The sequence below is a fragment of the Macrobrachium rosenbergii genome, chromosome 6 (genome assembly GCF_040412425.1).
Source record: "Macrobrachium rosenbergii isolate ZJJX-2024 chromosome 6, ASM4041242v1, whole genome shotgun sequence".
In the NCBI taxonomy this organism is placed as follows: domain Eukaryota; kingdom Metazoa; phylum Arthropoda; class Malacostraca; order Decapoda; family Palaemonidae; genus Macrobrachium; species Macrobrachium rosenbergii.
The window spans coordinates 27,686,360-27,701,671 of record NC_089746.1 but is presented as its reverse complement, the minus strand read 5'-3'; the positions used below and the strand labels follow the sequence as shown (position 1 = coordinate 27,701,671).

General features: G+C 36.5%; 1 protein-coding gene across 1 annotated transcript in view; it reads left to right on the top strand.

The window, feature by feature from the left end:
• The first annotated feature begins 2,289 nt into the window (after positions 1-2,289).
• LOC136839379 (fibroblast growth factor receptor substrate 2-like) overlaps positions 2,290-15,312 on the top strand; it is a 39,932-nt gene continuing 26,909 nt past the window's right edge. Inside the window, exon 1 of the mRNA XM_067105297.1 lies at positions 2,290-2,996. The gene's annotated coding sequence lies outside the window, so the exon portion shown is untranslated. The remainder of the gene's footprint in view (positions 2,997-15,312) is intronic.

The window sequence follows — 15,312 nt, the reverse complement described above, 5'->3', positions numbered from 1 at the left end:
TAAATGAAACCTTCATTTTTTCATACAAAAAAGAAGATATAACATATTAAGAACAATATCTACGCCTCATGCATCACGCAATGATCTCTTTTTTAGCAGTCGTTTACCTATGGTTAGCCTATAAAAGTTCTTTCGAAGCCATATCACTACATCGTTCCCGTGCAAAAAAATTTTTATCATGCAAGTCTACTGATTTACATTTAGATAATTTTCTTAAGATTCTTCTTTTAGCTCAGAAATGCCAGGAACAGTTGTTGGTGATTTTAGCCATCCACTTATTCTCTCTCTCTCTCTCTCTCTCTCTCTCTCTACAGAGGTTACGAGGATAGAACGTAAAAGATTCGATTTCAGGATTTTCGTAACATTATTTAAGCAATGCTCCTTTTCGTACGGACAAACTGGTAAGTACCTGATGAGTCTAGTATCCCTGCGATTATTCAACTCTTGATTTTAAAGATTATTTGGATGAATCCTGTTACTCTACTTCATCTACTAACAACATTTTAGGTTTGTTTTGCAGTAAGGACATGCCTACTTCTAATTTTCATAGTAGTCCTCATACACAAAAATATTTAAAGATACGAAATTATGGAAAGCAAAACATAAAAGGCAAATCGGCATTGCTGATTTTATATCGGTACAAATATGTTGTATTTTTTATATTGACAGATAATGATATTGCAAGAGAAAGATTACAAATACCAGGTAATCAATGAAAATAAGAAAAATTTAAAAAACCTTATCTTACTTGGCATATGAATTCTCGTATTTTAAAATTCATTAGTTGGGATCTATCTAACTTTTATATTATATATGATAATGTATGAAATAATACCGAAACGAATGAAAATGTGGCATTCTTATCTTAAATGGCTATATCGCATGTTAAAAATTTTTGCCATGCTACTAAGTACTTGATGCAGACACCCATCCACAAACAAATACACGCGCTCGCACACACACACACACACACACTGATACAGCAATCTGCACTTTTTGCACGTGTCACTAAAGTAGAGATAAGACTAACGCACCTCTCATGGGTTCGTTTGAAAAGTTTTTTTTTTTTTTTGTGACTGGTACATTTACAAAAGGAATTCACACTTAACTGTAGTAGAAAACAATCACTCAGTGCTAAATTAAAAAAAAAAAAGGAAAAATATCACAAGAGCATTCATAGAAGTTGAGGAAAGGGAGTCTGTGACCAGATTCAACCATTAGCCAAAGGATCCATATGGTCACAGTAAAAGATAGCTCGAAATGCGACCAGTGCTGTGAAACAGATATCACTTGCACAATTTTTACTTTTGCAGAGAAATAAGTTATTTGTAAGGTGGTCTGATTCTGTGTTAAGGAAACAGGTAAATCAACTGTCACGGGTTTTTTTTTAATAATGTCTGAATGTATCACAAACACGCAAACAATGGTCTGGACACAGTATTTTTTAAAAGGAATTTGACTTACAAGGAAGGTTTATAAAATCCATATTTACAAATAACGTTTTGTATTTAACAAATGAATATTTGAATTTTGTATTTTAAATTACTTTCATACTTCATGTTCTTGTGTTATGAAAAATTTATCTAAATAATGTACAAATTTTAAGGTATTATATTTTCATAATATGTGAGAGAGAGAGAGAATTGTAGATTCTAGAGCAGACCATTTGGTAACTTTATTTGGTAACTTTATTTATTAGGATCAACGTGGAGGCCGTAATTCGCTTCACGCTCTGGAACTGAGTACAATAATAATTTCGTAGATAAATTTTTCGGCTGAAACAGAACCAGCATTGAACTTTCTGTCTACTATTTTCCCAAGACTAGTTACATACAGCAGAATAGTAAAAAGAATGTCGCTTATATCTCCGTTAATTTAACTAACAGAAGGAATACCATATCAGCTTTGGATGAATTACCAGGACAGGTAAATGTCTCATTGTTTAAGCATGACTTGAGGATACCATTGTTAATGCTTTGGTTTTTATCCTTGCATTACTGGGTGTAATCGAGAAGACCACAACTAGGTTATCTTGCGTAAAAGCGTGGCAAGTATTCGTTCTCTCTGGCAAAAAATGATCGAATAAAACAAGAAAACTCACATGGTACTACTTTAGTTTTATTTTTCTTGTTTTGTCGCATACAAAAACGATCTATTTGTTGCAAAACTGGTTTTAAATAAATGAGTACAATAACTCGAACGTGCCAGTACGATAGTCGCAGGTTTAGGGTCCCGGGAGCCCTAATAGTCATCTTGCTGCTAGCTGCTGCTGCTGCCTCCTGCTGCCTCAGTGTGACGATGACGTCTACCGCTGAAGTAATGGACATGTAGACGAATGCCTTGTGTGATTTAGCGCAGTGTATTCGCACGTTCCTATGTGCCTTTGTGCGTCCGACTCCCAAGCTGGAGTCCATGTCGGTGTATTTTTGTGATTGCTGGAGGGTCTCGAGAAGTCTCGGCACGTTCGCCGTTTCGAGGCTCATTAAGTGAGGGGAAAGAAAAGCTCTCCCACCGATCATCAGGAGGAGGAGGAGGAGGAGGCGCCGTGTGTTGTTGTGATATGGCGGAGGCGGCAGGGGCACCTCACCTCCCCTCGCTAGCTCCTCCTCACTGCACCCGCCCACCCACCCAACAACCACAAAAGAAGATCTTCTTCGGGTTGCAAGCAGCCTTGCGAGTCATGGCCATAGGCCTTGCAGGCCTATACGCCCTCCCGCACCAGCTAGATCAGAGAAATCGAACGACGACGTCATCACCCTCGTCATCATCATCATCATCATCCTTATCCTCAACATCATCATCATCATCATCATCGCCGCTGAGGAAGTCGACGACGACCATCTTCTCTTCTGCTCATCATCAAGCTGCTGCTGCTGGTGGTGGTAGTGGTAGTGGTAGTGGTGGCACCCTCAGCAACATCATCTCGTCTGTAGCCCTCATTTCTGTTGGATGTCGGCGATCCTTTGCCTCCGCAACCATCCCCATGTGAGCCACAGGTATGGACCCTGCCTCCTGACATCCTTTGCACACGCAGCCCTGCTCTCATCCCCTCGGCCCTTCCTCCACTCTCTCGCTTTTCAGCTGCTAGGCACTGAGAGAATAGCATAAACCCTCTGTCACACATACACTATATAATATAACATATATATATATATATATATATATATATATATATATATATATATATATATATATATATATATATACCTTTCCTTCTAGTAGTTAATATCTGTTTCAATTCATTGTGGATGAGGTAGCAAGCCCCATGCTCTTTTTCAGATAGAGGCCTATAGGTTTTTTCAGGAAATGGGCCAAGCCATGTGTTGAACTTGAATGAAGGAAAGTCTGGAACGTCTGAGAAATGATGCCCATTATGTAATTATATATATATATTGTGTGTGTGTATGTACATGCATAAATAATAGACTGCAATTAGTATTCACTATATATTGCGGGGAACTCACAGCCTACTCTAACCTAACCCGACCCAAACTAACCAGTCCAAGCATGCTAGCCTAGCTTTGCGATTCATATATATAAATATGTATACACATGTATATGTTTATATATATTGTAATTGTATATACATATACTATGTATATATATATATTGTGTGCTAACGTATGTAATTCATTACGACCGTGAATAAGTAGCTTAATTTGTATTTCCATAGTTGCCCAACTTTTTCTATCGCCAGGCCCATGCTATACAAGTATATGTGGCAACATATTGCTACCTGTACTCTTTATTATTTATATATATCTGTGGTCTATACGTCTCTATACAGGGATGTGAAAGTATTCAATGAAATATTTCAATATATTTATCACCCGCACATGAATAGGCTCTCATGCACTGAATCCTTTTCTTGACCACAGTCATATTTCCTCCTAGAAGTATTTTGAAGGAAAAAATATTTGAAAAACTCTTCACAGCATGCATTCTAGACCTGGGTTGCCCATAATGACGTGATATTTAAGAGTAAATGTATTATTCTAAGGCAATGGGTTCAATTTTTAGAAACAATAGGATTTTATATTGTTGCTTTGTTTTTACGTGTGGTTTATGTTATGGTATAATACCGGGTTCAGGCTTTGTTGGAAATGGCCAGTGCAGTGGTTGGAAATATATTTGTAATTATCATAGCTTGGTACCGTACGTTACTGACACTAAATACGCCGAGGTATTTGTGGATTTTTACGGGTACCTGGTCAATATGATGGGGATGACGCCCTTCGAAGAATTGTAGATACATTGTGCACATTGAGAGTAACTCTGACCCGCCAAAGGAAACTTTCTCGCGTTACCGACTATATTTTATAATAACAGGAAGTGCGTAAGGCCGACATATTAGGAAAAAGAGAAAAGTAAAAGAAAATTTTTCGGGGAAAAGAGAGCTGCAGGCCTGAAGTATGTTGTTGGTGTGTTAGCAATTCAGGAAACATTATGATTTAGGAAAGAAGAATGGTTCCTTATGATTAAAATAATAGGCCTAATTGATATTGCAGTGAGTAGGAAAATATAATTGGAAACAGTTGGAACCATACGAGTGGTACGAAGGGTGGAAATATAGAAAAGTGCAAGACCATAAGTAATATATATATATATATATATATATATATATATATATATATATATATATATATATATATATATATATATATATACATACACACACACACACACACACACACACACACACACACACACACACACACACACACACACACACACACATGTCTACACACATTACACATATACATATAAACAACAGATTATCTGTTTTATTGGGATGTCTATGGAAAAATACCACAATAGACTCTGCCAAATTCAGCTTTGAATTGCAATTGCTGAATCCAGGCTGAAACCACCCCCTACCCTTTGCAAAATACTTCCAAAACATTAGCTACTTGTTATACTTAGTCAGAAGATATATATATATATATATATATATATATATATATATATATATAAATGTGTGAGAGTTTATGTGTACATATACATATAAACATACATAGCCTACATAAATACATGTGCAGGCTATAATTGTGCGCGTGTGTGAGATACATATATAAATGTATGTGTGGTTCATAAGATTTTTTGTCTGGTCTACAACATAGTTTAGTGCCAAGATTTCCATGTGCAACCAAGAACAAAAGTGTAATGACCAGCTTCGAGAAGTAGCCTATAGCCTACGCTAGATTAATCTTTTCAGGTATTGGCGATGCACGATACACGAACACTCACCTTCATCTCCCCAGGTTTTTATTTATCGCTTCTTTCGTGTATTCCACACGGCGGTACTGTGGTTTCCAGTTGCCATTAGAGTAATTTTTGAGGTCTGGAGGAAAACATGTTCAAATGCAGATCTGATGTAGGTCATGAACGATTTGATACACAGTGTGTATATATATATATATATATATATATATATATATATATATATATATATATATATATATATATATAGTTTCTAACGCTGCGTGACATAGAGGCCCTCTGTGAAATTCTACCACGTTTTTTCCTGTGCTTTGATATTAACTCCCCACTCATCTCCAGCCTCCCTTTTCGTACTTTCCTTGAAAGTATGTCCGAGTGTCCCAACTCTTCTGGTGCTCACAGAAGACAGAAACCCAGCAGATTCTGTCATGAACTACTTTGGGATGGGTTGAGAGAAGGACATGTGCAAGCCATCTCCATCTCCCTTTCATTTATCACGTCTACAAGTGGAACTTTACTAAATTTCGTTATGGTATCATACCTAACTTTGTCCTGAAGTCTGGCGTCTAATATTCCTCTTAAAGCCGTATTCTTAAATTGACAAATCTTTTGGATATATTTTTATCGTCATTCCATGATTCATGTCCGTTTAGCAATGCAGATCGTACAAGATTCGACATTCCTTACGTATGCAGTTTCAGTCACTTTTGATTTCCAGACCTTTTTCAGCCTGCCCATTGTTCGATTTACCTTTTTTAGTGTCAGTAATTTCCAACTCAAGAGAGCATGCACTGGGTTTCAATGTTCCTCACTGTTTGAATGATTCAACGTTATTAATATTTTCTGTATGTAGTGTTGTTTCATCCCCTTCTTTATATTATGTCCCCATTTCTATAGACATATGATACATTCTGCCAGTCAACTTTGTAAATATTGCGGTGTTTTGCAGATGAACCCAGCATTACCTCTGTATTTTAAGTCTGTCAAGTTTCTATCGTTACTACAAATTAAACCTTTTCTTCCATCTCCCGCCACTTTTTTTTATTATAAAGTCTGTGAAAAAGGCAAATAGAAGAGGTAGGTAACATTCCCATTTAGCACCCCAGTGTTTGGTGCGAATTCACTTGACAAGATCCCATCAACATGAACTTCACATCTACTTCGTTCATGCATAATTTCAATTGGCTGTTCCTATTTAACGGAATTGCCAGAACTTCCATAATATTAGTAAGCATATGTGGTTGCTGTCAAATGTCTCGTGATCAACAAAAACCGTCAAAAGGGGATTTTAAATTTTATGCAATGCTGCACAGTATATCAAAACGCAAATATTCGATCTATGCGACTGTTGCCTTTCCCAAAAGCAGCTTCTTCATGTCAAAGTTTTTATCAGTCTCTCCAGTCTATTGAGAATAAGTGCAATGAGTATTTTCACTGCAGTTGACGTCAGTGCAGCGCCTCTACAGTTACCACATTAGGTCCAGTCACTTTATATTATATTATATACATATATATATATATATATATATATATATATATATATATATATATATATATATATATATATATATATATATATATATATATATATATAAAATAAAATGGTAACTGTAGAGACATTGCATTGACGTCGACTCTAGTGAAAATATTCATATCACCAGACGCATTTTTCTCCAGGATAGGTGACTTTAGAAGGTGTTAGATTTGCGGTCCTCGGTAGGGTTTTGGGATGAGGTTACTAGTTCCATACTAATATGTATGTAGCCTATGACTATATATATTCAGGGATATACACATGTGCATGTTTGGTTACTATTGACAATTACCTAATTCGTATTAAAGGTAATTACCTCGGTAATATGCCTCTTGTCAGTCTTGTTTTACAGAATGAACCATATATTATATATATTTTATCAACTTTCATTTCACTTCGAGATATTTTCGATAATTTTGTATTATTTTTATATTTTTTCTGCACACTGTGAGCCTGACTGCGATTGCCTTACAATATTTTGGTTTTTGTGTTTCGTTCTGTTTTTGCCTTTTCACTAAATTTTGACGTCGGTAAGCAACACACACACACGAGATTGATTTTCGTTTTTGAAATGGCTTTTCTCAGTCTGTGAAATCACAGCACCCGGTGTCACGTGACTTCGATATTGCCTAATGTAAACAAACGCCATCCTGGCGCTGTCTTCTTTAGTGTGTAGTGACGGGCTCCTCCTACATGGCCACCAAGATATTTTTGGGCAATTGAATGACATGCATTCTCAATGCTTAACTTGACTCCTTGGTAGGTTGGTTCTGCTATTATCAGAGCTGTATGCTGGTGAGAAAGCTGTGCAGGAGTTCGCCAGTATTTTTGAGTTGATTTTCCCTTAATTTGTTTATATTAAGGATGAGAAAGAATAGAGCCTACTACGTATCCCACAGCGAAGGGAAGTGTGTTTTAAAAGGAGGGAAGAAACGAAAGCATATAACGTGCTTTAGGAAATGTTGGAACGTCCCTACGTGCTGTGTGATGGATATAGATATATATATATATATATATATATATATATATATATATATATATATATATATATATATATATATATATGTTTGTGTGTATGAGTGTCTGTATGTATGTATAGCCTATATCGATATATTACTCTTATATACCTTTGTATAAGGTTCTGATTGACTCTTTGAGAAATATTCCCATAATTCTTGTGAAATGTTTAAGGATGGTTCAGATAGAGAGAAATTAGGTATGTTTTTATGTCTTATTTGCCATGTAAAAGGTTGCCTGTCTTGTATTTCTTAGGAAATACTACGTTTGCTACTATTCCTTTACGTGGAAAGACGGATCACGTATAATAGTCCATATTTAAGTACTACCCTAGGCCTTTTATATGCCACATGGTCCTGGAGTAGCTGGAGTACTTCTTGCAGACAATGAATGGTCAGCTTTTGAGTGCAATGTAAACTCCCAAATTCTCATTGTAGGAAAGTGTCAGTTTTATACACAGATAGAAGGAAACTTCACATTTTTGGCACTGAGCCACACATGTTTGCAGCTTTCCAAGTTACGGTCTGCAGCCTAGGTATGCATTAAATGCTTATGAAGAAATGGATCAAGAGTGAAAATAGATTTCAAGGGACAGGTACATAGTTAAGACCTGTATGATCTGTTTCTGAATGATGAGACCACTGAGAGAAACTAAAGATCACACGACAGTTCTCTTAGAACTAGAAACAGTGTCGCTTGGAGTAAAGCTAGTCCAAGTAATGCGATTAATAAGGCTGTATATTAGGCGTACAAAAGTTATCTGGAGTGTTTGCTTATCAGATGTTCATCATCTTGCGTTCCAGATTTATCAAACCTTTGACAAGGAGGTTATGCATTTGGTTTGTTTGTACACTAGTTTGCTAGCAAAATTACACAAAAAATGTCACAAGGTGATCCTTGAGACTGGCGGAAAGCGGTTAGATTTTGGAAGAGATCAGGATCTGGACAATGGTCCTTTTGTTGGGGTAGGGAACTTGGGCGGGGTGGGTTTCGTATTGTGCAGCCTTGGCGTAGCTTTACGTTCTCTTAAAGATTGACTGTTCTGTATTGTTTTTCAATACATGAAAAGAAAGTCATATTGATATAAGTTCTCTGCTGACTCTGCTGTTCTAAAGGCCGGCAAGCAGTTTCTAATTCTTAGCTGTTTGTTCTTGATGGCGAACTTATGAATGGATATATTTTTTAGACGTTATATGATTCTATTATCTTCAGTTTTTCTTAGACTGCTCAGAACTGTTTTCCATGAGGTACTGTAATGAGTTCTGAATGTAGTATAACGTGATTTATTTAGCAATAATATGTAATTTTTTTCTTTTGCGTAGGTGTGTGTATTTCTGAAGAGGAGAAATTTTACTGATATTCCCTCAAGGTTAAATAAGTGCATTTGTCATTCATTCGTGTCGCAATGGTTATGAATATGAAAACTATCAGATTGGCCTAGACTTTATATCCTTTCTTTTGTGGAAGATTCATTGCAATACTTTAATGTGATGTTTGTTTCTGGCTTTCTTTCTTAGCCATGTTCCCATGTATGGCGGCGTGACTGAATATTTCTTTCAGTGAGAATATCAGGATTATTTGTGACTAACATTCCGAAAAATGAACGTGTTTATCTTTGTGTTGTGATGATGTCTCAATGTTAATGTTATATTTATTGTTTTACTGCTTGTAGATGTACATCAGAGTATTTCACAAAGTTAGGTACTTTTTAAAATTTAAAGTCTGCAGATTAGGTCTCAAGATTTTGCCTATTTTTGTATTTGGTTTTCCCAAATGTGATATGCAATATTTAAGCATACTGTTTGGGTAGATGGATTTGTATGATCGATTGTTTGGGGTAACCTGGTAGTTGCAACGTCAAAGGTCACTACTACCGAGTGGATTCACTGTGCCTTTAGTCTGCACATAGAATTAATGATTTCGTAACTGAAAAGTTATCAGTTTACAGGTGAAGAACTGCTGTACATTTTTGTTGATCATAATTTTTAAGCTTGATACATTGAGAATTGGCCTAAAATGACTCACTGGTTTCTAAAGCGTAAAGGTTTTGTGCAAACAAGTGTTTATCGGCACATTTAGGTGAATATATGTAGGTAATTTATATCCAGAAAGTTACGGTTACTGATGATGATGTTGCTGTGTATTTTGTATTAATAACATACGTCCTTTTAGCAGTGTTTTCCTTTTAACTATACCTTGTGCATACTAACGTTGATATCTACTCGATCAGTGTTTATGCATATCCATGCAGAGGAGAAATGTGAAAGCATTATTAGGAAATATATAGTCAGTCGTGAACAATACTTGCTTTTCTACAGTCGCCATTTAAGTTACTCTGTTACATATGTCTGTCTTTGGAATGGGAATTGGTTAGTATCTAGCGACCATTTTTCTCAGTCTTGTGAGGTCTTTCCCTAATGCCACCTCTGTCAGTATCGCTAAGGTAGTAGATTTGAAAGGGGGAAAAATTGGATTTTTTTGTTTTGTTTTGTTCTAAGCATTAATTTCAAGCGAATTTGCAGTAAGCAGCAAGGGTTTGTAGGGGAATTTTACATCACCTTTGGTGTTTGCCCAGTGTGGAGGTATCAATGAAAAAGCTGTTGAAGATAGAAGAGAATAGAATGCAGCGCATGTCTAGAGAGGTGAAGCTCAAAATAAAAATAAGACGGGGGTCCTCAGGTCACTAAAATAACGCTAGACCTAGACTTGGAAGAGAACTGAGACGGCTAGCTGGAGATATAGTGGTGATCTTCGGAAGTGAAATCAAGTAAGACGTGAGCGGTGGAATTTGCCAAAGGCTCTTTTCGTCGAGCGGCATTGGAGGCGATGACGATAATGAACTGCAGTTAATTTTTGTCTCATATATTTCTAAGTCTTTAAAGCTTGTTCAGCTTCCGTTGTATTCAAGAATAAAAAAAAATTGGTTTTTGACTCTTAAATTTTATTAGCTTCTGGAAATTATTTTGCTGGTAGTTTACTTTATGAAGGCCCTGTCGTTTTGTAGTGAGGAGATGGGTTTTCCTGCTGGAGACTTCCGTTGTTGCGGGTTTCCCATAGTCTATTCTTACATTTCCTTACTAATACGAAAGAGGCGAAGATTTGGTTGTTCTGAGTAAATAGAAAATTCACTTATAAATAGTAGTGTTTTAGAGCACACACACACAATTTTATATATATAATATATATATACATATATACATATATATACACACATATACATATATATAAATATATATATATATATATATATATATATATATATATATATTGTATATATATATATATATATATATATATATATATATATATATATATATATATCTGTCTGTACCAAATAGTTTTGTAGATTGGCGTTCCAAAAGGCTGTATATGCGCATGAAAGAGAGAGAGAGAGGTGGGGGTGGGGGGAAGATGTACTGGGCGCACGTCCAGTATGTCAGAATCCACAAATAATTTGAGAGATTTGATAGGTGTATGTTTCTGAACACAACGCTCTAAATTTGGTAAGCCTACTCTTGTTTCTGGATAACGTTGTACTTAGATGAGGGTCCTATAGATGGCTTAACACTATAGAATTATGTTGATAGCGAGTTAATGCGCCTGAGATTTAGTTTTTTACGCATGCTTGTCCTTCTCCTTCCGCTGGCAGTGTATTTTAGGAATAACTTACGCTCACTGACATCAGCAAAGTTACTAAGACAGTGAACGATAATGGGTAGCCGCTTTCCTGCTGGTAATCCCTGGTAGTTGTTCACAGCGGAAAGTTAGGCTATATACAGTGGTCCCTCACTCTTTCTCTTGAGTTGTGTTCTCTAGGCAGGACTGTAAGCATCGTTATTTTGTTTTGTTTGTGTTTATGAGCTTAAGTCGTTGTCACGTGATTGACAAAAAGGAAGTTCAAGAGTCCTTTTTTTGTGAAACATATTGGTGTTGTACTTCATAATGTGATGCTTGAAAGAAAAATCACCATCTTTTTTTTTTTTTTAACGGTGCTTTTTTCTCATTTTTGTATGGGGTAAGCACGATGCCTTCTTTTGAAGGACTTTTGATTTGGCTTTGGGGTAGACCGTAGTCTCGATCGGCTGCCCTGCCTGACATCGCTTAGACCCCGGTAGCGTATGTTACATGTATCATACCAGACCACTGGAAGGAATTTGGTAATCAGAACTAAGCTAGATTTAATGATTTAATACTCTGTAGTTGTGCAATAGACAGTTTTTCATTCTGCATTGCACTCAGATATATGCCTTTGAAAAATATTTTGAAATGCTCGATGTGTCAGTACTTGCCTATGTATGCATTATTTTGTCTTCGTCACCTTTCATAAAATCGTACTGGCTTGGTGCAACTTATCTTTTTTTAAATGATAAATATTCCTAAAATTACCAACCACGGACGCGGGGAAATTAGATTATTTATAAATAAAGGTATTTTTCAAATCATATTAAAAAAAATGCCTCTTATCAGCACAGAATCATGGTAGCAATTTTGAGCCCTTGAGATAAGAGTGATGTAACTTCGGTACTGAAGTACCCTTTTATGTTGAATAAACAAACTTAGTGAAAGCTCTGAACACTGGCAAGAAACTGATTCGAAAGTGGCAAACAAAGATAGAAGACTAAAGAGAAAGTTTCGAATATTGTTAAATGATCGAAGTGAATGTTTCGAATATTGCGGATAGACTGAAGTGAAGATTCGAGCAGTGTTGATAAACTGAAGCAGACATTTCAACCATTGGTGGGATATGTAAGGTAAAGCTTTAAATATTGCTAGGAGACTGAAGAAAAAGTTATGAATATTGCTAACAATGAATATTGCTGACAATGAATATTGCTGAGAGACAAGTGAAAGCTTCGAACATTGTCAAGAGAGTGAAGTAAGAGCTTTGAACAATGTTGAGAGACTGAAGTAAAAACTGTGAACATTGCCAAAAGACTGAACTGAAACACTTGGACATTGTTAAGGGCCTGAAGTGAGAGCTTCAGCTATTCTGAAGAGACAGAAGTGACAGTTTCAACCTTTGTCAAGAGGCTGAAGTGAAAGCTTTAAATGTTGCTAACTGACACATTCCAGTGCTTCAAAAGATACTAGAAGACTGAAGTGAAAGGCACTAATGGGCTGGCATGCCAAAGGAAAAGCTTCAATTATATATGGGAGACCGATCAGAAACCATTGAACTTTGCTAAAAGACTGAAGAAAAGGCTAAAAAGTTGCTAAAAGACTGAAGAGAAGGCTTTGCGGCGGCGCTGTGAAAGTGAAACAAGTGTCATGTACATTGTCGATAGACTAAAGTGAAAGTCCATTGCTACTCGGCTTAAGCTAAAGTTCTGACCACTGCGAACGGAATGAAGTGAAAGCTTCAAACATTGCTTACAGACGGAAACAGAAGCTTCAAACGTTGCTGCCAGATTGAAGTTAAAACTTCAAACATGGCCGAGAGGCTAAATTGAAAGTCTTGAACATTGCTGCAATACTGAAGTGAAAACTAAACGTTTTTATGAGTTTGAAGTGGAGGCTTCGAACATTGCTGTGAGACCAAAATGATATCTCAGAACATTGCTGTGAGACTGACGTGAAAGATTCAAGCACTGATATAAGACTAAATTGAAAAGTTTGATAATTTCCAAGAGGCTTAAGTGAAAACTTCAGCCATTTCCCAGAGGAAGCTACAGGGCTGTGAATATTGCAAGGAGTATGAAGAGAAGTCTTCGAACATTGCTAACAGACTGAATTGAAAGCTAAACATCGCTAACAAATGAGGGAAAAGCTTATAACATTGCTGACCGAAAGAAGCAAATGCTTCAAACACTGCACACAGCCTGGCGTTAAAGCGTCAGACATTGCTAAGAGAGACAGTAGGACGAGGAGAATTCAAAAGGTTAATTGATCGAGGTAATAACAATTACCACCAGCATTCCTGAGTTGCTTCCAATAAAGTTAATCGTAGCATTTTATTGTTGACAGCTGTTTATGATATCTCCTTAGATTTCTATCACTATTTTGAGGCTTGAACAGTGTCAGTAAAAGCTCTTTGAATTGACAGTTTTCAACGTTCTTGAATGTATTACCAAAGCATTTTTTATTTGGGACGCTTTTGCTGTGATTCCTTCCCATTCTGGCGATTTTTCTCTCATATCATCTAAAATGAAAGATAATTGTGAAGAATAATATTAATAGATTGTACAAAGGTGACTTTTTAAACTATGATATAGGCTAAGCACAGAAAGGGGATAATTCTTTGAGGTAATTATCTTATTGTTTCTTACATATTGTTGGGTGGCGAACGCGGAAATGCTTTCTTGCTCTTATTGCCTTTGTAACCAGAAGGATAATTGCACGAGATGCTGATGACTTAAGCCAAGCACATGCAATTTTAGGTCTTTCGTTGGATGGTGAAGCCTAGTAATAGTTGTATGAAATAAGCGCATGATTCACCAAACGATGCACGCTAGCGACATCTGCATAACAGGTGTTCAGCATAGGCTAATCATGGACAGGTGGCAAAACATCCTTGTCGCTTGCAGTTCTTCATCTTCACTTCTATCCTGTTTGTATAACGTGACATTGTCATTATCAGCATTGCTACTGTATCACCTGTTTGCAGTGTTCCCTGGTGGTACAGAGTATGTGAAAGTTTCTTATATTGACAAGGGTTGGCTTTTCAGCCAGCCCAAATTGTATTGAAGCGTGTCGACTGTGTTGGCTTATATTGCACCCGGTTGCTGTGCAGACATGTAGTACCATTGAATCGTCTCTCCCCGAAGTGTGTCAAATAGCACGCCAGCACGCAGCGATATGTAGATTCAGGCTAATTATTCAGACCTTGACAGTCATATACACTTGTTAATTCCTTGCGTCTCGGTTGGTGAGCCCAGAAGACTTCCCCGGGCCTCTTATAACCCTTAATACCGTACCACACACTGGCAGTGGGAGTCAAGGCCTTGTGCTGGCATAAGGCCACCCTGATCTGAAACCAATAAACTAACTCCTTGTGTCAGGCTGGGATTTGCAGTGCGAAAGATGAAACAATAAAAAAAATCACATCATATCAACGGTGTGTTTCTGTTCCATTCGGAGATTTTTATCCTCCGTAAGATGAGATTTCAGTCTTCAGAAGGGAAAATATCCAAAGCGTAGACGTCCAAAGTTCGAACTAATATCATTTCCGTTTGTGAAGTTATTTAGTGACCTTGAAAAGGCGTACCTCACTCACTCGCTCTCTCACACCTTCACACATATGAGTAATCGGTTTATATATATATATATATATATATATATATATATATATATATATATATATATATATATATATATATATATATATATATATATATATATATATATATATATATATATATATACATACATACATACATATACATACACATACATGCATACATAAGCATTTGTACTTGCGCTTGAGCAATGTAACCCTGTCATATTTAGCCTGTTCATTCTAGGTAGCTATTTGCTGGTATGTTGTAGATCTTATGATGTATACTATTTATATACTAATATTGTCATGAAGTTCGTGAAAACTT